This window comes from Rattus norvegicus, chromosome 11 (assembly GCF_021556685.1).
Source record: "Rattus norvegicus strain SHRSP/BbbUtx chromosome 11, alternate assembly SHRSP_T2T, whole genome shotgun sequence".
NCBI lineage: Eukaryota > Metazoa > Chordata > Mammalia > Rodentia > Muridae > Rattus > Rattus norvegicus.
Genome location: NC_141544.1, coordinates 98,100,406 through 98,124,665, shown reverse-complemented (window position 1 = coordinate 98,124,665; position 24,260 = coordinate 98,100,406). Strand labels below are relative to the sequence as shown.

Sequence of the window (24,260 nt, the reverse complement as noted above, 5' to 3'; positions counted from 1 at the left end):
GAACCAGCTATACCGATCCTAGACATATGCCCAAAGGATACCTCCTCCTACTCCAGAGACATTTGCTTATCCACATTCATTTCTACTCTTTTTATAAAATCCAGAAATTGGAAAAGGCCTAGATGTCTACTAGCAGAATGAATGAATAAAGAAAATATAGTATATTTACATAATGAAATATTACTCATCTGCTAAAACAAAAACACAAACCCCTAAATCATGAAATTCTCAGATAGATAGATAGATTTAGGGAAAGTCATTCTGGGTGAGGTAACCCAGGCCCCAAAAGACAATTATGGAGTGTATTCACTTATATTTGTATGTGGATGTTAGGTGTTAGTCTTCGACAGGTACTCTACAATCCACAGAACTATAGAGGTTAGGTATAGTGTAAGGGACTAGTGGGAAGGGAAGAAACTAAGGTAGGGGAAAGAGTGTATAATTTGAGAGATCAGATGGAAATCTAATACAGTAGAAGCATCTTAAAATACATACATATTTGAAGAAATCTAAGTGGAACCAAGTAATGGGAAAGACAAAGCCCTAATTAGACATCTCTCGTCACCAAATGAATCCTCCAGTGTCAGGAATTGGTTCCATCTAATTAACCAACTAGTCACTGGCCAAATGATCCCACAGAAAATCCCCAAACAACTCAGGCTATTGCCAAGAAAAAACTATTGGTGGCTCTACAAAATTAACTGATGATTAGTCCCCATTGCTAGAGACAACAAATAAGTCAAGCTGGTGCCTAGCTAGAGCCTCCACCCCTTACTTAGTGTTCATGGTACTGGAAGGCACTCTGCACACGACCTGAGGAGAAATGTAAACACCAACCCAGCTATAAACTCTGAAATCTACAATGGTGACCTTCCGGTATGATATGCTGGTGCCAACGGTGGCAGTAACCAACCAGTATCTGATTGGATTTAAGGCCTCCTCCATGAGCTGGAACTCACTCCGATCACTGCTATGGTGGCCAAGAACCTGAGACTAGTTAGGTCATGGGCCTAGGAGAGAAAACAAATTCTGCTAAAAGAAAAAAAAGGAAAAAATGACTCCAAAGGACACGCTGTTATACCCACATATAAGTACCTTACTCAGCCACCATCAGAGAAGCTTCCTCTTTTAGTACATGGGAACAAAGACAGAGACAAACAACTGGACGATATGTAGAGAGTAAGTAAGAGACCTTGGAACACCCAATCCTACACGAGATGTCTACACCAAACCCCTCCCTTCAGGGCTCAGGGGGAAAATGTGGAGGAGGAGGCTGGAAGATATCAAAGAAACTGTCTTTCAGACAGAACAGGACTAAGGCACATATGAACTCAGAGACTATGGCAGCAGGCTCATATCCAACCCAAATGGGGTCCCAGTGCTGAGAGAGGAAGTGCACATGCCACGCCCCTAACACAGAGCCTATGTCCAATTGAAAACACATTCACAAAGGAAAGAGTAGTTTTCTCCAAGGAGTCTCACTGAGTGTACACTTAAGGGAGGTCCCAAATCCAGCAGTATGTGGCCAACACAAAAAATGAACTCAGTGGTAGCTTTGGAGATGTTTTGTCTCATAATGCTTTTGTTTATTTATTATGTGTCTGATTTTTGTGTTTTTATGGGGTGTGTGTGTGTGTGTGTGTGTGTGTGTGTGTGTGTGTGTTTCCAGCTTTGTTTCTGTATTTTCCTTTTCTGTTTGTCTGTTTGCTTTGTCTTATTCTGGTTGGTTTGTTCTTTTATTGCCCTGTTTGGTTTCTAAAGAAAGAGAAAAAGAAAGTATAGTGTTGAATGGGTGGGGATTTGGGGAGGATCTTGGAGGAGATGGGAGAGAGGAAACCACAGTCAGAATATACCGTATGAAAAAAAGTTATTTCACTTTCTTTCCAATCTACCATCAGGGGTGGAGCCTCTGCCAGGAAGCAAAGTTCTGGGAAGACCATTCTGGGAAGACCATCATGTTTGAGGCTGAACCCCTGGACTATAGAAAATGTAAAGGCCAAGATCCAGGACGAGGAAGGAATTCTCCCTCATCAGCAGAGGTTGGTCTTTGCTGGCAAGCAGCTGGCAGATGGCCGTACATTGTCTGACTACAACATTCAACAGTAGTCCACTCTCCATCTCATGCTGAGACTTCCTGGTGGTGCTAAGAAAAGGAAGAAGTCTTATACCACCCCCATGAAGAATAAGCATAAGAGGAAGAAGGTTAAGTTGGCTGTGCTGAAACACTATCAGGTGGATGAAAACGACAAAGTCAGTTGACATCATCAAGTGTCCTTCTGATGAATGTGGTGCTGGAGTTTTCATGATTAGATACTTTGACAGGCATTACTGTGGCAAGTGATGTCTGACTTACTGCTTCAACAATCCAGAAGACAAGTAGTTTTATATGAGTTAATAAAAAGGAGAAACTGAAAAAAAGGAGAAAATATTTTTAATAAAAAAGTAAAAGGTTTAAAGTGGAATTATTACAACACAAATTGTTATAGTATTATCATAACAAAAATAAAATGTAAAGTGCTTAAAGTGGGATCATCACAATAAAAAAATTAATGTAACAAGAATATAGTCTACCAGTCTACCATCTATTTAAGCTTTCCAACTTTAGCCAGCCAGCTTCTCCTTGCCTTCTAAATAATGTGCTTAGTCACCTGGCCAAACACCTCACTGCTCCTGCTATTTCTCTGAATAGTTGTTGACTTTGTTTGTGCCCTCTTAGGAAGGCTGACAGATGTGAGGGCTGCAGATGGTCCCCCCACAGTGAAGCGCACTCCAAACTCCCTTTCTACTTCCTGCTTTGTCCCCAATGTCGGGCTAATGCAGCACCGCTAAGACTGAGGAGAGTCTGGAAGGGTGTACAGAGTTTCCTTGGTCAGCAAAAGCAGAGAAACAACATTTCTTTACGCTTAGAGAGAAGGACTCTGTTAGAGCTGCCAGTCTCTTTACAGTTCAGGTCCAACAGTGCCACAATACCCAGAGGCACGGGCTAATCGGGACAGTTGGGATACAGCCTACACTTCACAGGCTTGTGGCCTGCTCCTGCTTACCTTTCCACTCCTCTGTCCTGCCATTCTGCACTTCAAATATGTTCCCAACAGACATTCGGGTTTTGAGAAGGAAGTCAAGAAAACTTATTTTTGCAGAAATTTTGACAGGAACCTATTTTTTAACCAAACTCTGAAATAAGAATGCAGGTCCCAGAGAAGCCTCCTGCAGGCCTTTAAGAAAATAAAATGTAGGTTTTGCTCTTGACAGGCGAAACAAAGGATATTACAGCAACTAGTGCTAACTTGGGACACGAAAGAAACAGCTTTCATTTCTCTAGGCTTTACTGGCTGCCTGATCCAAACGTCTTCTAAATATTCTCTCCCTTCCCCAAGAGCATAGTGTACTAGCTGGGTTAACAATAGCCACTAAAGCCTTTTGTACTGGCTGCAAAATTTATTTTTACATTTATCTATTTATTTACTTAGTGTACGTGCATGTGAGTGCTTATGTGTGTATGCGTGTGTGCTTGCACATACATACTATGGAGGTCAGAAAACAACTTGCAAGGGCTGATTGTCTAGGGACAGATACTGGGTTCTCAAGGTTGACCGAAAGTGCTCCTCCCTGCTAATCCATTTCATTCACCCATGCCACAAAATTCTTTAAGGCTTCAGTAAGAATGTGAAAGAAAACATACCCAGAAATGTAACCAGTTAGCATCCTCATGTGCTTATTTTTCCATCCCTATGACATACAATGGTACTGTCCGTCATAGTTTCTCTTGATAGGACATAGAAATAAATTCCCAAGGAAAGAAAATTAGCAAAACTACATTGAGTAAACATATAACATTTTCTAACATTTTCCTTGTAGTGATAAATAAGGTCAAGGATGCAGATAGCTGACTTTAAACAACAGCACAAACACATCCCAGCACATTTCTACCATTAGAGTCTTATCTGATAGACGTCTACCAGTTATAGAAACACCTGAAACTTTCTAATCATTATCCTGTCAATTCCTCAATATATTGCTACCCATAACAGCGGTGCTAAAAATAGAGGCTCATTTTCTGTATTTGGTAGTCTCCTAAGGATTACAACTTACACAGCACTGATGTATACAACATTTTTGACTGCACATTAACCATTTCTTAAATTCAATACAGTCTCATATAAGTAAGCAAGGTCACTGATACTAAAACACAACTCATGGTTAACATCAACATGGGACACTAGACAGGTGGCTGAGACTCAGGTTTAAAGTCCTTTTTATTAAACATGTGAAAGTGTTTGCCTGCATGCATACCTGTGCACCACAGCTGTACTGGTGCCCATGGAGGTCAGAGGAGGTAGGATCCTCCACAACTGGAGTTACAGCCACATGTCAACAGCCATGTGAGTGCCAGGAAACACATCTAGACCTGATGAAATAGCAGCAAATTTCTCAATTACTGAGCCCTCTCTCTAGCCCAAAGATGAAGCTTTAGAACACTAGAGTTTCTGGTATTTTAGAACTAGAGTTGCCAAAACATTAGCGTTACCAGCAGCAAACTAGAAATTTTCTTTTTAATCAGATCTAAAAATTAAATTAAAAATCATTCTAATATGGCTGTTGAATCACTGAGCTTCTATATGGAACTCAATATAATACTGTGGCTCATACCACTGGGGATATTTACATAAAGTTCTGCTCAGTTCTTTCCTAGGTTCATAGTCCCTTGGGCCACACAAATGATGACAGTCTTGAGAGCCATAATGGATCCGGCATGACCAGGTGTCCTGGTCTTTGTGGATTTCTTTTCAACACATTCTTAAAAATATCTAGCTAAGTGCCCTGTGAGGCTCTTTAGCCCTTGTCTTCACTACATCTGAGGCTTCAGAGAACACGGTGAATGCCCACCCTGTCCATTATTAGGGTCAGTAAGCACCTTCATCAAACACTGCTCATAATCTTATTAAACAGTCTCTTTTCAAATAGAAAAAAGGAAGCAGTTGAGGAAAATGGTTATTGACAAGCTTAGTAGGGGACCTTTTTGTTATAGGTTCTAGACCTCCAAAATTATTTTTGTTTGGTCCCCTTGAGTATAAAACCTACCATAAGTACATATATAATACACCAATGGACGTATGCACATTATAAAATAAAAATGAAATTCAAGGTAGTAGGATAATGAAATAGCCTGGCAGTCACCAGCACTGGCTGTCAATGAAATGGCCCGATGGTCATGAGCAGTGGCTATTCTTTGAGAAAACCTGTTCAGGTCCCAGCCCCTATATGGTGGCTTACAGTCATCTGTAACTCCAGTTTGAGGAGACTCGACTCCTTCTTCTAACCTGTGCAGAAGCCAAGCATGCACACAGCGTACTTACATTCATGGAGGCAAAACACTCATATACATAAAATAAGTACATCTGAAAAAGAAGCAACCAGAGGAGGAAAGGTGAGAGAACATGAGTAAATATGCTCCTGCAGTTTTGAAAGTCTTGCTTATGTAGTTCAGAATACAGCAATCTTAGAATTTTTCCACATGGTACTGATGTCTGCTCTGACTGAGGGCTCCCTGTGATACTTTCTAACCAAGCCACAGACAACATAAATTCTGATCTGCCAACTACACAAACGTTTCTTCTAAAATTCTAACAATTTTCCATATATCTTTTTAGAAAAAAAGGAGTTACTTTCTTTCTTTCTCTCTCTCTTTCTTTCTTTCTTTCTTTCTTTCTTTCTTTCTTTCTTTCTTTCTTTCAAGTTTGGTCTAAAGTCTACTACAACAGTTTTAATGATTTATACTGTTTACTAAGTTAAAAGAATCTTAGTGCAATATGGGTATATATACAGAAGTCAGCTTTTGGGGTAAAAAAGATATACTTAACACCTATCTAACAGAGACCTTTCCAGGCAATCATTTAAAAATCTTTTCTCTAGTACACTTTTTTCAACACTTTCACATTCAAATGTCACTTTGACCTCAAAGGGAAAGACTATATAATTTACTAGGGAAACTTTTCAGCACTACGCAGGAAAGTGGTCAACATGAGAACATTCAGACTTCTTATATGGCATTCTTTAAGTCCTATGCCCACTGTGTAACCTGTCCTGTTTATGGTCACACAGTACCAAGTACTGGCAGACGCCACTACCTGAGATAATGTCAGTCGGGCAACATAACTAGCAGATTGTAAAATGTTGGGCACAAAGGACATAGTGAACTTATACGCTCACCCTCTACACTTCTCCCAGAACTCCTCACAAGTATCAGATATACTAGATACATTTGAAACATGGAATAAAGGTGCCAGAGAACCTCCTGGGATTAGAAATGCTAACTGTGGTGGCTCAGGCCTGTATTTCAGCGCTCAGTAAGCATAGGCAAGAGGATTTGAGTCAGAGAGCAGGTTTATATAATGAGTTCTAGCCCAGTGGATTTGGGCACAGGGGACGGGTACTGAGTCTTTAAATCTTCGTGAAAAATATTTCATTTTGGCACCTGCTTCCTGCTTTCTGTGTACACAACACTCAACATACTACTGCTCTGAAGGTGGCACCTAGAAGACATATATTAATCATATTTGGGTTCCTATATAGTTCAAGGATCTTAAACATTTTATCTTTAATATTTATTTTTCCTAGGATTTAAATAAATCATAAACACACCTTATAGTTATTAATTTTGACTGTTAATGTGGCACAACTGATTCCCCAGGGAAGAGAGAACCTCAATAGAGGAACTGTCCCACCAGATTCTGTGTGGGCATGTCTGTAAGGGATCGTCCTGAATAATAATCAACCCCAGCCCACTGTGGAGGGCATCATCCCAGGCAGGTGGGACTGGCTGTGGTCTCTGCTTCTGTTCCTGCCCAAACCAGGACATATTATGTTACAGCATCAATGCTAAAATTACGATCCAATATAGATAGTAGGCATATGTGCCACATACCTACAAAAGCACAAGTCAGATGATTTCAAGCTTCCAAAATTTTAATCATATTCTCCACATGAGTTTAGATTGCAGGGTGACGATCTAACATTATAATTTGATTCTGGGACACAAACCACAACAAAAAATTAAACATAGTTCATTAGTTTATAAATCCCATCTAATTCTCATCCAGAAGTAACAGAATAGGGTTGGATATGTAGCACAAATGTAGAGCTGGTTATGCTCAAGGCTCCAGGTTTGATCCCAGCACCAAAAATAACAAGTAAATAAAAATGTAGTAAGATTACCTGGCAATGAAATATCTGAATAAAATTATCATTAATAAAAGCACACATTAAAATAATATTTTCTAAACCTGGAATTCAAATAAGTGGTCATAAATTACATAACCCAAAACTAAAGAGACTGTCAATCTAATTTCTCCCTAGAAATACAAACTGAAGCAGCAACTGAATAAAACATCCCAGAAAACTGAAAGGCCTCCTTCTGTAACCTTACGCAAGTTCTTCCAAAGAAACAGCCATGGATATAAAGACCAATAAAGGTAGAACAAATCCCTCAGACTAATAGCAACAATGCTTTTCAGACGTAATTCATGTTGTCCAGGCTGACCCTGGACTCTCGGCTCACCAGTCTTCCTGCAATGTTCTCCCAATTAAGTGGGACTATATCTCCTCTTACCATACCCAATCAAATTAAGCTTTATACCCTTTGCAGCTTATCAAGCTTCAATATAAGAATTTATGTTCAGTATTAATGACCCTTACCAATGTCATCATTAAATAAATAATGAACCAGAATGGTGTCCACAGGACCATGGTACTAAGGGCAAAGTTGGCATGGTAATCATGTCAACCACAGCTTCAAAGGAGAAATTAAGTTCCGGTTTGCCGCTTGGCACCATCTTCTCAGAGCACTTTCAGGTTTTCGTTTTGTTCCTTTTCTTCTGCTGCTGCTGACTAACACTATTATTTTTTTTAGTTGACTTCTGAGAATAGTTTCAGTCCTGCTTTCGGTAAATTTAGTTATTTACACGAATGCCCTGATTTGTGATTAGCGGTAAGTTATGTGCTGAAGTCAAGTTTCTGGGGGGGTAGGGTGGGGGCATAGATCAGTGGTAGAGCCCACGCCTAGCATGCTCAAGGCTATAAATTCAATCACCACTTACAAAACTAACTGGATAAATGTGACAAATGGGAGAGTCTGGAGAGATAACTGAGTGGTTAGGTGGCCTGCTGTTCTTGCAGAGGACCTGATGTGTGTTCTGTATCAAGTACCTCAAAAAGGCCTGCAACTCCAGTTCAGCAGAATCCAATACCTTTCCTGGTCCCAGTGGACACTCAGATGTGCACACACACACACACACACACACACACACACACACACACACACATACAACTAAAAATCAAATAGGTCACTTTTTTAAAAAGTGAAAAATAAAATTAAGCACTGAAGTAAATATTCTCCCCTTTGGCTGAAAACTATTATTGCAATGATCTTGATGAAGAGCAGACATAGCTAAGCAAGCAGGGGAGGGGTGCTTGCTCCCAAGCTGAAAACCTGACTCCTCAGTGGCCACAGTACGGAAGACAAGGATTGACTCCTGTAAGCTGTCCTCTGACCTCCACACATGGGGAAAAAAAAACTCATTTGCCTCTATCTTTAAAAGGAGTAAATATTGCTTTCAAATGATAAATACATTCAAAATAAGTTTTCCTTAATTCAAATTTGCCTTCTGTGGGATTCTTCCTCTGTGGATTCTAGGCTTATTTCTTTATTCAAAAGACGCAATTACTCCCAAGTATCTGCAAAAATTCAGTTTCTGTCTACCTGTATTGCTCTCAGCATTGTCAGCAGGGAGTAGGCTTTCAGTTATTCAGGGTGAGACAAATAAGTTATGTAAAATGGCATTGCCCGCAGAATGCTGAAAGCTAGCAGAGATGCTCTGAAAAGAATAGTAGGGATGTGTGTTCCTCAGGTTTTGCCAAATTGACACAGCTTCAGTTATCCAGGAACAGGGCACCTCGGTTGAGAGAACGACTCCATAGAACTGGCCTGCAGGCAAGCCTATGGAGCATTGTTTTGATTAGTGACTGACATAGGAAAGCTGAGCCCACTGTGGGCAGTGCTACCCCTATGCAAGTGGTCTTACGTTGCTTAAGAAGGCAAACCGAGCAAGCGATCATGAAGCCTACAAACAGCAGTCCTCTGTGGTCTCTGCTGCAGTTCGTTCTTCCAGGTTCCTGTTCTGCTTTAGTTCCTATCTTGGCATCTTTAGTTGATGGATTGTGATGAGGATGTATACACCAAATAAACCCTTCCCCTACAAAGTTGGTTTGGGTATTTTTTTTCTCACAGCAACAGAAGGCAAATCAGAAAGGACAGGTAGAAAAAGCAAAACAAATACACAAAGACCATTCACTGTAATTTCCCATATCCACCAACCAAGAGTCCGTAGTTATTCTTAGGCACTTTAAGGATTTCTGAGTAGGACTTACTCTTCTCCTTATTCTTTCTGTTAAGTGCTTTTTTTTTTTTTTTTGTCTTGCAATTTCTACCACAAAGCTTTAGGAATACATAGATAATCAAGGCAAATTCTACCACTTCCTATTGCTCATCATGGAGAACTGAACAAGAATGGGCTGATGCCTATCAGACATTTGGAAAAACTAGTTTTCTCTGGTAAACTAAAAGTAGAGACACTGGAGCAACGTAGGAATCATGGACAGTCTCATTGTATCATAGACTAGATTTGTATATAATTTGTATGAGTAGGGTGAATACTATTGTCTCTATTAGTGTATGCATTTGTGAAATACTGAGTATTTTCTTTTGATGTTTCTAGGCTATGTGGCTTGTCTCCAAACATCTTCATTGAGTTACAAATCATATCAAATCAAATCAAGACTATAAGTAGACCTGCTCTGCCCTACATGAACTGCATCAAGCATCTCGGTGATACACTTCAGAGCACTGTGAGAACTCAGAGAAGAGAATACAAACATTAAGGAGTTTAATTTAATGGCGATATTCCTTCCTAACATTTTACAACAAAACCCAAGATCTTGTAGCCATTTTTGTCCTCAACATTCACACTGCTTCAGTATCTTGTAACTGAAATGTGTGTGACACAGCAGCTAACTCCTTAGAGCCAGACTTTCCATGAATGTAGGCACATATTAGCTTTTTGCTGTGAATTCAGACAAAGGCTGTTTTCTGTCTTCGCCTTCAGCAAGAGTTTAGCCACTTGCAATCAACCATTTTAAATGGTCATGGATGTGAGATGTAGAGGTGTAAGGGTATGAGAATCCCTGAAGACCCCAGACTCAAATAACGTGCGAAGACAGAGTGTTTACTCTGCAGAAACAGCCAGCATGTGAGGACCAACCATTCATGAAGATGATGACTATGGTGGAGCTCACAGGCCCCTTTTTATGCTGGGCTGGGAGAATTTTCTAGAAGGATTAGGTAAGCTCTAATATGACTTTAGGGGTCAAAGTGGTGATATTTGTACAATCTTGATTGGCAACTATGTTAGTTCTTCTATATTTGTAGAGTAGGTAAGGTAGTCTGAAATTTCACTGGTGAGCGCTGGGGAGGTCACATGGGTCAGCTTTTGATTGATTGGCTTGTGGTCAGTGGTCTGCACTCCTATGTCATGAACACTTAACAGGATAAGATAAGGCCGTCCAGCACAGGTGGTCCATCATGAGATTTTTTTTGTGTGTGGTTATCTCCAGGATGTACTTTGGGAGGGGGGTTTTATGACCTTGTTCCTGCAATTTATGGTCTGCTCCTGGAGCTGGTGACTTACGGCCTAGCTCCAGGGACTGATGACTTTCTTTTTGAAATCAGGCCTGGTCCTAAAATGCAGACAAATGGGGGTTTCTGTCTTCCTTTTAGAGGTTAATGTAGGAAGATAATTAAAAACTTACCCTTAAATCTCTTACTTTCCTTTCCTGGCTCCGCTAGTTCTTGGCAGAACTATGCTGAGACAGGCCAGCAAACCTAGAACACTGGCCTCACTTGGGACTCAGGGGCTGGGCAGAATGGAAGGAAGGAGAATCACCAAAGCACACTTTGTTAATAAGTGCAAGGATGACACCTAACCTTATACGCTAATTTAAAAGTGAAATGGAGGAAAGGGACTTACAGGAGGGGGTGACAGGCTCTAGGATATGAGGGACATAAGGGGGTGATGGTGACAGTCTTTAGAATGCACTATAGGAAATTATCAAAGAACAAGTTTAATTATTTAAAAAGTAAAGGTATCTGACCAGTTAGACCCGTGATGAGAAGTCAAACATGGGGTCGAACTCCATGCCCTCTGTGTCACTAGTATTAGCTAACGATATTTCATCTACGCACATTCAAGCTGTCCTCAACACTTCTTTATCTTCCAACACTATTCACATGTCCAATTTATAGCTAAGTCCTAAAAATTTTACTGAAAGTTCTGTCCCTTCTTCTATGTCCTTAGTGTCACTGCCTGAATTCTGGTGACCTGTCATCCCACTGCTCCCTGGGGAAATGCCAAAGGTAAAGCTCTAGATTATACACAGAACTTCTCACCAATCGCAGTGAGTTCCTCAAACTCCCACCTCCAAGACATGGCTTACAGCAATAAAAGCTGTAATCCTCCAGTTCCTTACTACTGCAGTCCTACACCCAATTTCATCATCTTATATTGCAAACTTGTATTAGTCTTTTATAACTTTTGACCTTTTATGTATGTTTCTCTGATATTGGAAATCTTTAACCACCTGACAAACCATATCACTCTTAGGAGCCAATGTCTCAAAAGCGACATCTTTCTCATTGTGAACAGGGCATGCGCCCTTCTTTCTCTTTCTGTAGCCATACCATCTTCCAATACCATTTCACTTTTAAGAACCTTGTGCTGATACGTTTCAGTTCCTAAGGTTAGATTATTTAGGGCAAGACTATTTTTATTTCTTTATCATAGCAATAGCCATGAAAACTAATCCATCTCACTTTGACGTCGAGAGATTCCATTTGATCTGCTCGATACTACAAGTTTTATGCAAATATCATGTCCTTCAATTATGTTAAAGGAAAAAAGTCAGCTTTATTAAACACCAATTTTGATTAAGGGGTCAGCTCACTGTTTATGGAGTTGTCATTTTCAAGAGAAAAGAATGTCTTTAGCACAACTTTACATTAGTGCCAACTCCGTTCAGGCACTCCCAGATTATAGAGCTTCGGTTTGAATATAGTAATATCTGAAGGTTACATTTTACAGTACAGGCTGATTTTACAGTACAAACTGTCAATGCATTGCTGCCATAGTTTACTATAGCCATTGCTGTGTTTAACTGAGAAAAGTCCACTGTAGGGCTAGTGTTTGAGCACATAGACCCCAGCTGGTGGCTCTCTTTGCAGGAGGTGTAGGACACTGGGAGAAGGCTTTGAAGTGTCACAGCTTGGTCCCACTTCCTGGTTCCACTGTGCTACCAGACTGTCGGGTCAGCTACACGCTTCTGCTGCCACACTTTCCTGTCCATGAAGGACTCTATCACTCTGGGACAGAGCCAAAATAAGCCTTTGGTCATAGCAACAGAGGAGACAATAAGACAACTACAGGACATAAAAACTATGGCTTAGTGTCCTACAGTCTTTCCAGAAAGCATTATCAGCCCTCAAGATATGACTCACCGCCTGCTGCTTAATCCTATACTCTAAAGACTTCTGCATTATTGTGCATGGTTCCATAAAAGTGATGTGGCTTATATCACGGGATCCTTCTCTATCGTTTAACTAAGCATCTTAAAAATAATTTTTGCAGAGTAAGCTGAATTTTCCTAACAGCATTAGGATAGTGAAGGACTTCACAAGTCATTTCGTTCCATAGTCACCTGGTATTTGATTCTTCTCTTTCTTTTCTTTTTTTTTTTTTTTTTTCAGAGCTGGGGACCGAACCCAGGGCCTTGTGCTTGCTAGGCAAGTGCTCTACCACTGAGCTAAATCCCCAACCCCTGATTCTTCTCTGTAATGTTTCTTACCAATATTTATGCAACTTTTTAATCAGACTACAAATGGTAATAATAAAGTTTTTTAACAACTTTAAAAATAGCACAATTATTAGGAAGTTTATTAATGTTTTTACTACTATATATCCCTAATGTAAACACAAAATAGCCTCTTGTAACCATTACTTAAAGAGGTTGATCTTCATTACCCATTTTTAATTTGCCTATGAACTTTTATATTTATCATAAATTTCTGTAAAGCCATTATTAATAATTTAAAATCCACAAAAAGTGTAAAGAAATAAAGTTCATCTTCTAGTCGATGATGACTCATCTTGCTCAAGTTGAACTAGGTATGCTTTGCAGAGACAGAGGCAGCTGTGTATGAGAAAGAGCATGCTCAAAGGTGCTCTCTGGTGTGGTGTGTATATGTATGGGGTGACGGAGCAGAGAGAGACTACAAAGCAGGTGCTGCTTTGATTCCTCCTGGTCATGTGACTCCAAATGTGAGTCCTCAGCACACTGAGCTTAATTCTAGGCCTACATAAAATATCAGCTCCTTAATTCAAGCAATATAATCATCTTATCTCACCTAGGGTAGGATTCACATTCACTGTGTTGGACTTTGACAAGATCAGTTTGCAGTTATGCCTTCCTAAGGGATTTCTCAAGGACATTTCTGACTACACAAGTTTCACTTTGTGTGTTGACTTTAGAATATAAATACCAAGAATAAGATATGGCCTTCAAATCACAGCAATCTTCACCCCCAGCCTTCTGAGTGCTGATATTACAAATGTGAGCCATGATGTCTGGCTGTGTCCTGGACTTAAAAATGCTGCCTGTTCAAACCCACTACCCTAAAATACCTTCTCAAGCATGCCTATTAACATCTTGGTTTGATACACAGCAGCACTAAGTTAGGAAAGAAAATGTATCAGCAGTGCCCATCCATAGCACGAGGGACTAACTGCATTTTTCTTGTTCGTGTTTGGAAGAAGGGGCATGCATGTAGATGTGAAAGGAAAAGCTGAGGAAACTGGTTCCCTTCTGCCATGCAACTATCCCAGGGATCAATCTTCAGTCCTCAAGATTGGCAGCAAGCATCTTTACCCCCCGGACACCAGCCCTTTAGCAAAACTTTTATAAAATCCTATTGACTGCACCCTCCATCTTCTCCCCTGTAAAGTGAGGACAACTCCCTGACAGAATTGGATCACATGTGGTTGTCTTATAATTTAATGTCTCCCTCTTAAATGAGACTTTTTTAAATAGACAATTCCCAATTACCTAATCTAAAGTCTACTGTCCCCTATCCCCTCAGTACTTGTCTCCACAGAACTGACACTGCTTAAAGCTCATTTTTTTTTTAACTTTTACTATGTCTTGTCCCTCTTTCATGAGAATTTCACTAATGGCCTTGCCCCTACTACTAAACCCTCCAGATGCACAATGACAGCTCAAGGTCAATGTTCAATAAAGTATTTTACAAAGAAATGAAAAGTTAACACTAATGACAGTAACCTCTTCAAAGAAAGAATGTCTTGATATTGTGAAGGGGGTACCAGGAAAGGTGGAACACGTGGTTGGTGAAGGAACTGAGGGGATGGGAATTAAGTTAAACTGAGAATGCTGAACATTTGTGATGTACAAAGAAGAACCCCACTGAGTCACTACAGGATAAGCATCTCCGTGACCAAAATGTGCCCTAGAATGGAACTGTGCCTGCCCTTTGAACAGTCTTTCCTTCCTGTTTATCCATCATCAACCTCAGAATCATCCAGCAAGATTCTGATCATCATTTAATGTTTCAGATAGAGACAGCCATAGGGAGACACAACATACAAATTAAGCATGCAGGTATCTGCTTGCTTTGATAGTCATGTTTTTTAAAATGTCAAGAATTCATAATAAGAAGCCCTGTGAATTTCATAATTGAGAACATTATGTTAAGACCTATGTTCTCTCTAAATTCTGGAAATTCTACCAGTTGTATTTTAGGGTAACCCTCCCCACGCCATGCTTGCTCTGCATCGGGGTAGCAAAATCAGCAGACTCTGCTCTTGTCTTAATACTTAACCCACCATAACCAATATGAGCAATTCCACAGGATTTGAGACCTAGAATGACGTTGTATTTTACAGGCCTGAAATTCTTCTCTCAAATTGGGTTACAAACTAGATGGCTCTGTTTCTATCGGGATCTTTACAGAAATGCGAAATCTAGAGATTTATAATAGGGATTGGAAAAATACTACAAATTAGTCTGACTATCTAGGTGAATAGTAGTCTGAGTCCAAGCCTAGGAATTCTGTAAAACCAAATAAATAATAAAGCCAGAAGGGGTTCAGGCAGATAAGGAAACATAGGGGAAGTCAGTGATCCAACACATGATCGATCACGGAGGAGCAAAGCACTACAATGTGACCGTTTGTGCCAAGACAAAAACTTGTTTAAGAATGATGTACTTCTAGACACTTTCCCAGGACTCACTTTCACTAACTGGAGGATAAGGTGACAGGAATTGAGGGAGGGAGAAGCTGTTCCTTGTAGCCCACACACATCATTCTATACACCCTCTGCAAACATTAAGGAAACCTTGTCTTTTTGGAGCAGAGCAGCTCAGGAGTCATTATGAAACCTAAGAGGGTAACTCACAACAGTAGTACTGGAATCTCGGGCAAGCGGAGGCCGCGCCCCATATGCAGCTTCTGCCTAACTTACACTTGTCACGAGCCTGTGAGATATGCTTTGCATCTAAGACAACAACGCAGAATCGTGCTGATGCATAAAATTATCTCATTCTAGTCTTTCGATGTATTATGCCTTAAGTGTACCCAGATATGGATAATTCTTAATTATAGAAAAGGAAAATACTTGTCGTGTTACTTACATAAGACAGAATAAAAATCCCATTATAAAGTCGTAAGTGAATCACTGATCAATGAGCCTTTTAGCGAGGGGTTGCCCTTTTTCCTACCAGTTCATATCCGTCTGGGATTTCTGGGAAGGTTTTGTGCTCCTGTAGGTAAGATAGTTGGGCCCTGGGGCTGTTTTACATCAAGCCAGGCCACGTTTCCCATTTCCTTTACTGTGTGAAGATTTTTCTAAAAGACTTTCATCACGTTTAATCAGACTGTGTGTTTATTGTTTGTTATGCTTGGAACCTGAACAAGCAGGATCTTAATAAATCTGCTTTCCAGTATACCTACCGACATCTACAATGTCCTCCTGATGGGCGTCCACTTACAAGCACCACCTTGTGAATTGAAGTGGGTAACTGTGGGTAATTGAAGTCACACATGGCCAACTGGCGAAGTGCAGGTTTTAATTGCCCATTTAGTGGCCTAAGAAACCACAGCTAAGGCACATTTCACCACTGGTTTCTAAGATACAGAGTAATTAAAGCAACAATAATGCCACAAATATACATGATTTGACCTTATAAACCTTAAATTGTTTATTGATTTTGAGATTTTTTTTCTATTACACAAGATTAGCTGCAAACTGTATAGTTATTAAAGACGCTTTCAGGCAGATACATGTCTACTATTGTTGAAAGCTATTTCTTAAAGATAGTATGTACCTAGATTAATTTGCGTATTTCAAAAACTGTAAGTGCAGAATACTAACATCAACCACAGCTAATGCCAGGAATCCACAAAAACAGTTAGGCTTGAGAAACTCTTAATGAAATACAAGCATGTGTCCTTAACTAATACCGTGGTCAACTAGTTCCATACTGTTAAGAGGAAGGGAAAAGCATAGTGCCTGTGACCACTGACTGTTTCTTGTTCTCTAGGTAGCCACTGGCTCACTAAGGTAAACACTCAAGAATGGTTCAAGTTTGACTGAACTGCACAGGCAGAACCTCTAATTACAGCCTCTCATACAGCACACAAAATGGCAGATCCGCTGAACTCAGGGTGCTAATGCTGGGTTTTCAAGGGCAGGAACACTGACACAAAAGAAGTCTCCAGAGCATACAGCTGGTTTTGTTTTACACTTTTATATTTTAGGACACAGTTTGGGGGAAGGAGACACAATGCTGCTTTACAAAAGACATAGTAGCCCCTTGTTTGAGCTACCGACCTCTGAGCCACAGGGAAATGTCAGTCATCCGTTTGCTAAGACCATAATTTCCATCTGCAGCTTACAACATGCAGCACACATTCTAAGGAGCTGTGGACAAAAGAAATGACAATGACAAAGGAAGCTCGGAAAAGCGAGCCATCTTCCTTGGTCTACCCCTCCCTTATGGCCGAGCCATCTGTCACTACAGCCCTATCACATTGTTTCCACAGGCTCTGAACACTACATCAGCACTGCACTTAAAACCTGCGGGCCAGCATTAGCCTTAGTTTGAGTATAATCTACAAATGCCGCTGGCAGAGTCATGTCTCAGATAAGAACCAACATTGCACACGCCGTGGCCCTGGGTCGTATTTCGGCAAGAACACTGGTGTAATCCACTGTAGAAGCCATTACGAGAAGACTGTCTATCTGCCACATTCAAGGATCACAGTACATACTCACGGGAAGGGAATACTCTTAAACATTACAGGATAATTCCAACATGGAATTGTACAGGCTGTCTAAAACTAATAAAAGGCAATCGTGTAAGCTTTGGGGATGGGGGGTTCTTACCAAAGAGCTTAGTGCTTCCTTTCCTTGACCACAGAAAGATGCACTCCCACTAAACGCCCTACAAACCAGATGTGAAATGCCAGGTTACTTACCTTAGAGAAGCTGGTTATTCCTTGTGGTTACAAGTCACAAATGGCTGGAGAACAACTCCCTTCATTTGTTCTTTCAGTGAGCAGAATGAAATCTCCCAATAGCCCAGTGCACTGCAGATAATTTCACACCACACAGGATCCCCTGCTAACCCTATGTTCCCAGCCCAGCGAGGATAATCACATTCCGGCAGCGGGGAGTGAACAGATGGTGGATTCCATGGCAACCGGCCCTCCTAAGGCGATTGGTAGACGTGTGTGACTCAGGCTTCCTGGGTAACAATCGCGGTCTTTGTGTTCCCGCCCTGCAAAACCCAAGTGTGGAAGCATGCACAGCTACTCACAGGGCTTGCTCAGCAGGTGTTTGGCTATATAAACCAGGCAGTGCAGACCGACTAAAAGCTTTCTACAAATTGACCCTTGCCAGGACAAAGTCCTAATGTTTCAGAGAGCCACGCTGCTGACTCAGGATGAAAGGTCGCAAAAAACGTAACTGCGCAAACAGAAAACGTGAAAGTTCCCTCACATGGTCAAGATAACGTGTTATAGGAAACTAAGCTGCATCAGTAGGTTATTTTCTGATCTATAATCATCCGCAGAGCGGAAAACTAGTTCTATATTTTTAGGAATTTTAAAAACAAGTATATTTAAATATATAGAATATCTTATTTTGGAAATAAAGTCAGGTTTTAAACAGCAATTATTTTAAAAAGAATGTTTTTTTTTTGGTTCTTTGTTGAATGGGAGAGGCTGTAAAGGTTTTAAGTAAATATATCTAGAGTCTTAGCATTCATGGGAAGCTTGTCATATCTTGGTTTTGCACTGACTGACTTAAATTTGTTTCTGCACTCATGAAGATTATATGCTGACTCAGCAGGGAAACTGCCGGTTTCTCACTGCCTCCACTAGCAAGTCAAAGAATAAGATTGTGATGGTCGAAAAAAAAAATCAATCATACCACACAGAAAACACACACTGGGATAATTCTCCTATCGGCACTAAAAATAGTATGAGAAAGTCAACTTTTAAAAGGACAACATAAAAAATTGAGATAAACATAAAAAGAAACCAAAGCAGGTAGACTACACACAGCACTGCAGGTCACCTGCCCTCCCTTTATCAGCACTGCATACAGCACTGCAGGTCACCTGCCCTCCCTTTATCAGCACTGCATGCAGCACTGCAGGTCATCTGCCCTCCCTTTATCAGCACTGCATACAGCACTGCAGGCCACCTGCCCTCCCTTTATCAGCACTGCATGCAACACTGCAGGTCACCTGCCCTCCCTTTATCAGCACTGCATACAGCACTGCAGGTCACCTGCCCTCCCTTTATCAGCACTGCATGCAACACTGCAGGTCACCTGCCCTCCCTTTATCAGCACTGCATGCAGCACTGCAGGTCACCTGCCCTCCCTTTATCAGCATTGTATGCAGCACTGCAGGTCACCTGCCCTCCCTTTATCAGCACTGCATACAGCACTGCAGGTCACCTGCCCTCCCTTTATCAGCACTGCATGCAGCACTGCAGGTCACCTGCCCTCCCTTTATCAGCACTGCATGCAGCACTGCAGGTCACCTGCCCTCCCTTTATCAGCACTGCATACAGCACTGCAGGCCACCTGCCCTCCCTTTATCAGCACTGCATGCAACACTGCAGGTCACCTGCCCTCCCTTTATCAGCACTGCATACAGCACTGCAGGTCACCTGCCCTCCCTTTATCAGCACTGCATGCAACACTGCAGGTCACCTGCCCTCCCTTTATCAGCACTGCAGGTCACCTGCCCTCCCTTTATCAGCACTGCATACAGCACTGCAGGTCACCTGCCCTCCCTTTATCAGCACTGCATGCAGCACTGCAGGTCACCTGCCCTCCCTTTATCAGCACTGCAGGTCACCTGCCCTCCCTTTATCAGCACTGCATGCAGCACTGCAGGTCACCTGCCCTCTCTTTATCAGCATTGTATGCAGCACTGCAGGTCACCTGCCCTCTCTTTATCAGCACTGCATGCAGCACTGCAGGTCACCTGCCCTCCCTTTATCAGCACTGCATGCAGCACTGCAGGTCACCTGCCCTCCCTTTATCAGCACTGCATACAGCACTGCAGGTCACCTGCCCTCCCTTTATCAGCACTGCAGGTCACCTGCCCTCCCTTTATCAGCACTGCATGCAGCACTGCAGGTCACCTACCCTCCCTTTATCAGCACTGCATACAGCACTGCAGGCCACCTGCCCTCTCTTTATCAGCACTGCATGCAACACTGCAGGTCACCTGCCCTCCCTTTATCAGCACTGCATACAGCACTGCAGGTCACCTGCCCTCCCTTTATCAGCACTGCATGCAACACTGCAGGTCACCTGCCCTCCCTTTATCAGCACTGCAGGTCACCTGCCCTCCCTTTATCAGCACTGCATACAGCACTGCAGGTCACCTGCCCTCCCTTTATCAGCACTGCATGCAGCACTGCAGGTCACCTGCCCTCCCTTTATCAGCACTGCAGGTCACCTGCCCTCCCTTTATCAGCACTGCATGCAGCACTGCAGGTCACCTGCCCTCTCTTTATCAGCATTGTATGCAGCACTGCAGGTCACCTGCCCTCCCTTTATCAGCACTGCATGCAGCACTGCAGGTCACCTGCCCTCCCTTTATCAGCACTGCATGCAGCACTGCAGGTCACCTGCCCTCCCTTTATCAGCACTGCATACAGCACTGCAGGTCACCTGCCCTCCCTTTATCAGCACTGCATATAGCACTGCAGGTCACCTGCCCTCCCTTTATCAGCACTGAATACAGCACTGCAGGTCACCTGTCCTCCCTTTATCAGTGCTCTATACCAAGCATTTCAGAGCTCTGTTCTTGGCATGAAAAAGAAATACAAATATTAGAAGGACAAATATAAGTATCCCTTGAAGCTGGAATAAATTTATCCCTATAAAAGTAATCAAAAGATCCAAGCAGGATGCTGCTTTAAAGTGTTTGCATTTAGTTTTAGAGAAAGAAAACCCCACAAGTATTAATACCTTTTGAAAAGTAAAACCCTTCAGAACTTCACTTCAGCAAGACAAACAATGACTACAAAAAGAGAAGAAACCTAAAAATATTATTGTCAAGAAATGTGGATGAACTATTTGGACAAAAACAGCATAAACTCTTACTACAAGAAATTGTTTAAATGAATACAAGGTGTTGAAAGACAGATAGATCCAGTCCAAAGATCCTATGAAAAAGGCCACAGTTTATTTATAATGCTCTGAGCTTATTTATTCTTTTGACTTCATGTAAAATATAATGCATTTTATCTTATGTTCCCATTACCCATTCTTTTATCTCCTTCCTTATTTGACTTTTTCTTGGAAAGGTGGAAATATTAAAGAAAATTTTATGTGAAAGTATAATGGTTAAAATCATGGACCATTCCAAGTTTTTAAAGTTCACTATAAATAAATATATTCTCAACTCCCAAAGCTCTTACTTTAAGACCTGAGAGTTCCAGACTCTTAAAGTCCCCCATCCAGTGACTCTTCTACATGGTTAATAAACACCTCACATACAGCACTCCAAAAACTGGCAGAGTTCCCTACAGCCTTCTGTGATATGAAAATGGTTACTCTAGCCCTTCCCACTGAAGCTAAGCTAGAGACTCTCTTGGTTACTTTTCTTTTCTTTTTTCTTTTTTTTTTTTTAAGATTTATTTATTTATTATATATAAGTACACTGTAGCTGTCTTCAGATACACCAGAAGAGGGCATCGGATCTCTTTACAGATGGTTGTGAGCCACCATGTGGTTGCTGGGAATTGAACTCATGACCTCTGGAAGAGCAGTCGGGTGCTCTTAACCGCTGAGCCATCTCTCCAGCCCCCGTCTTTTCTTATTGTTATAACAAAGCACCTGATAAAAAGAACTTAAGAAAGGAAGGCTTTATTTTATATCCCAGTTAGAAAGCACAGTCAATCCTGGTGCAAAGAGGGGGCATGGAGCAGTAGTGAGAGGCAGCTGCAGTGCTGCATCTGGACTCAGGAGGCAAAGAAAACTTCTTGCTCAGTAGACTGTTACCTCTTTTCTCGGTTTGGAAACCTCCCCATGCAATGGTGCCACAAAGCTTGGGACAGTTCTTCAACCTCAATTCATTCCAGAAACTTCCTTGCTAGGGCTGCTTTCTTATACAACCCAGGACGACTTGACTTTCTCATCCTCCTGCCTCCACCTCTTGTTTGCTGGAGTTACAACATGTGCCAACATGCTGTGCTTGAGGTACTACTGAGAGATCCTAGGGTCTTAAGCATAAAAGGCAGTCACTGCTAACTGAACTACCTCCACATCCCCTCTAATTTGGTGTTTGAAGAGAGGACCATGTTAGAAAGGTCTCACTCTTGCACAGACACACATATAAACATATACAGATACTCTATCCCTCTTTCTGCTCCAAGACCAAAAACCTAATTGCTATTGCTAAAAATAGCATCGTCTTGGTTTAATTCTCACAATGGGTTAAAGCAGCATGTCCAGAAACAGTAGAACCCTACTTATGCCCAGCCTGATTCATATGTTCATGCAGAAAACCCCAACACACACTTATTTACATATAATTTCATAAACACAAAAACTGAAGCTCTCTAATTAGAAAAGACACACATTTTCTGAAGCAAGTTTGAGAAAAGATCATATGTTCCTAATTAAAGAAAGAACTAATTGGGTTGGGGATTTAGCTCAGTGGTAGAGCGCTTGCCTAGGAAGCGCAAGGCCCTGGGTTCGGTCCCCAGCTCCGAAAAAAAGAACCAAAAAAAAAAAAAAAAAGAAAGAACTAATTAATTATCAGTTGTTTTTCCCAAGGTTAATACTCCTAGTTTGTACCATGTCACTTAATCAATACGGTGGACAAGCATTAATCAAGAGCACCATGCTACCTTGCTCACAGGACACACAGCCTGACAGGTTCTCACATGTGGTCTGTCAGCATCATGGCAGAGTGTACTGAAAGATCCTTTAAAAACAAATTCAATTTGTTTAGCATACTTAGAGTGATTTGAATGTTCAGCCTATGCTTCTGTATTGCTTGATTAATTATGTATGTCCTACAGGCTGATGGCAGGGATTAAATCCAGGGCCTATTCATACTAGAAGCACTCTATCCTATCCTGTGTCCTCAGCCCTATGTATATCCCTCAGAGCAACTTGTCTAATTTATATATGTCACAGGGTTCAAACTGAGTTGAACCCATGCAATAGAATTGTCTCCTCTCATTTCTAATCCCTGGATAGATATTTATCCATTTTATTAAGATTTCCCCAAGAGATTAATTACCTTTTGCTTCTTTATTTTGTCTATAGCATAGCTTTAATCTTCATGTTTACCACTGTTTTCTTTCAAGTAGAATTAATTTGCTTTCTCTTAGTTTATAACATAGATTCTTGCACCACTGACTTCAGACCTTTCTAATATTTTCTAATACAGGTATAATAGCTTATATGTTGCAAACAACTATAGAATATGCTATTAAAATAATTTTCACTTATAAATATGAAATTTTTATTGCACGTGTGTACATGGGCATGTGCTTGCCCATACATACAACACACACACACACACACACACACACACACACACACACACAAGGGTATATGTATGGAAATCAGAGGACAGTTTGTAAGAGTCTATTCTCTATCTCTACTTGGGTCCCAGAGATGAAACATGCACACTTGGGCTTAAGAGCAAGCACTGTTACCTACCTACCCCTTTAGCTGGACATATGCTTTTGTTTTTCACTGGCAAGAAAGTTTTCCAACATTTAATACTCCACCATAGCCAGAACCAGGTCCTGTACATGGACCTGTTTGTCTTAAGGCCTACTTAAAGATAAAATTAATTACTGAGAAAAATCAATGACATTTTACAAATGAAAAGACAAAAGGTTCTTGCCGTAAAAATGTTACGTATAGGTTACTGAATGCACAAAAGGGTGAAGTAAGGAATTGGTTGGATAGACAGCCACGCTGATGCTTTCGTTTAACCCAGTTAGGGGGATCATAACCCAAAGCCCCATGATCCTTCAGTGAAGGTATTTACAGGAATGTTCTTGCATAGAAAGACTTGAGAGTTTCCTTCCACTCGGCAATAGGAAGTCACTTTGTCTCCATTCTGCTGAATGCTAAGACCCAGCGAATGCCCACTTGTTAGAACAACTCTGAATGAATGACCAATCATTGTCCTATGCTGTCCTGAGAGCATTATAGTAGGTAAAATAATATTAAATAGAAAATGGGGTCTATATTTGAAGTAATTTAAGTAAAGCTACAAAAAGAACTGAATCTAAATTGATTCTGGTAATGTCAAATGGCAGAACTATCAATCAAAATACCAGGAGTGCCACCGAAATCTAGGGGCCAAAGACTAGCGTCTTTGATAAATGATGTCAATCTGGAGGACAAGAGGCATTTCTTCTGTTGAGTCTGAGTTACTAAGAGGTGCCTCAGTCATTACTAACCTAGTAAAGCAAAGGAAAACTTAGGGGGAAGCCTCAAGGATCTGTGTACTTAACAGACACCAGTGTCTTTATAACCTGTTAAGTTTATCCTGTATGATAGATCTAGTCTTCCATTCACAAA

The 24,260-nt window shown here is 41.1% G+C and overlaps 1 protein-coding gene and 1 pseudogene across 3 annotated transcripts in view; one reads left to right on the top strand and one right to left on the bottom strand.

Annotated features, from left to right (window-relative positions):
• Nucleotides 1–24,260, bottom strand: part of Fgd4 (FYVE, RhoGEF and PH domain containing 4) — a 153,825-nt gene that overhangs the window by 95,766 nt on the left and 33,799 nt on the right. Inside the window, 1 exon segment of one of the 3 annotated variants that reach the window (NM_001415055.1) lies at nucleotides 17,657–17,997. The gene's annotated coding sequence lies outside the window, so the exon portion shown is untranslated. 3 annotated transcript variants of the gene reach the window in all.
• Rps27a-ps23 (ribosomal protein S27a, pseudogene 23) lies at nucleotides 1,876–2,412 on the top strand (annotated as a pseudogene).